The sequence below is a fragment of the Physeter macrocephalus genome, chromosome 8 (genome assembly GCF_002837175.3).
Source record: "Physeter macrocephalus isolate SW-GA chromosome 8, ASM283717v5, whole genome shotgun sequence".
Lineage (NCBI taxonomy): Eukaryota > Metazoa > Chordata > Mammalia > Artiodactyla > Physeteridae > Physeter > Physeter macrocephalus.
Window position 1 is genome coordinate 123,815,080 of NC_041221.1, and position 875 is coordinate 123,815,954.

General features: G+C 52.7%; 1 protein-coding gene across 3 annotated transcripts in view; it reads right to left on the reverse strand.

Annotated features, from left to right (window-relative positions):
• Positions 1-875, reverse strand: part of MARCHF3 (membrane associated ring-CH-type finger 3) — a 151,281-nt gene that overhangs the window by 7,292 nt on the left and 143,114 nt on the right. The gene's annotated exons all lie outside the window — the stretch shown is intronic.

The window sequence follows — 875 nt, forward strand, 5'->3', positions numbered from 1 at the left end:
GCTGCGGAGCACAGGCTCCGGACGCGCAGGCTCAGCGGCCATGGCTTACGGGCCCAGCCGCTCCGCGGCAAATGGGATCTTCCCAGGCTGGGGCACGAACCCCCGTCCCCTGCATCGGCAGGCAGACTCCCAACCACTGCGCCACCAGGGAAGCCCCGGAAATACATATTGAATAACAATGGAATGTGCTCGGATTAGAGATGAGCAGGCACAGGAGAGTCATGCCAGGAAGCAGGGGGCCCGGTTTCTGAAAACCTTCTAGAGGATCGTGACATTCTTCCCTGCAGGTCTCAGAGGGAAGCATCAAGAGACGGCAGATGCTGCGCTTTGTGGGCTCTGCCAACTGGTACCCGAGCAATCACGGGGTTAAAACGATAAAGAACCAGAGAGGGTTAAAGATTTTCCCCTCATATACAGCAGGAACACTTATTGGGAAATGGTTTTTCTCTAGTGACAGCTTCTCAGCTAGATGAATTAGTGTTTTTATGGGCAGCAGAGTCAATATCCCAACCCAGAATAATCATCAGGCGAAGTGCAGCTCCACGTCCACCAAGGACTTTAGGCCGCGTCAGGACATAAAAAGAAAATAACCAGCAGGAGGATTCGTGATCTGTGCAGGCAGCGACAGCAACAGTGGCCAAGTGCATCACTCACCATACATTACAATCCCGGCAAGAGTGAGGAGCATAAATGAGAGAAAGAAAACGCCAGGCCTCCTAACAGATGGAGTCCTTGGCTATGAGAGGAGAGGGATGTCTGGGGTGCATGTCTTTGAGGAACTCTCAGAAGCTGGGGCTTTTTCTTTACTTCATCTGCTCTTCCCAGCAGTGCACACACACACACACACACACACACACACACACACACACACACAC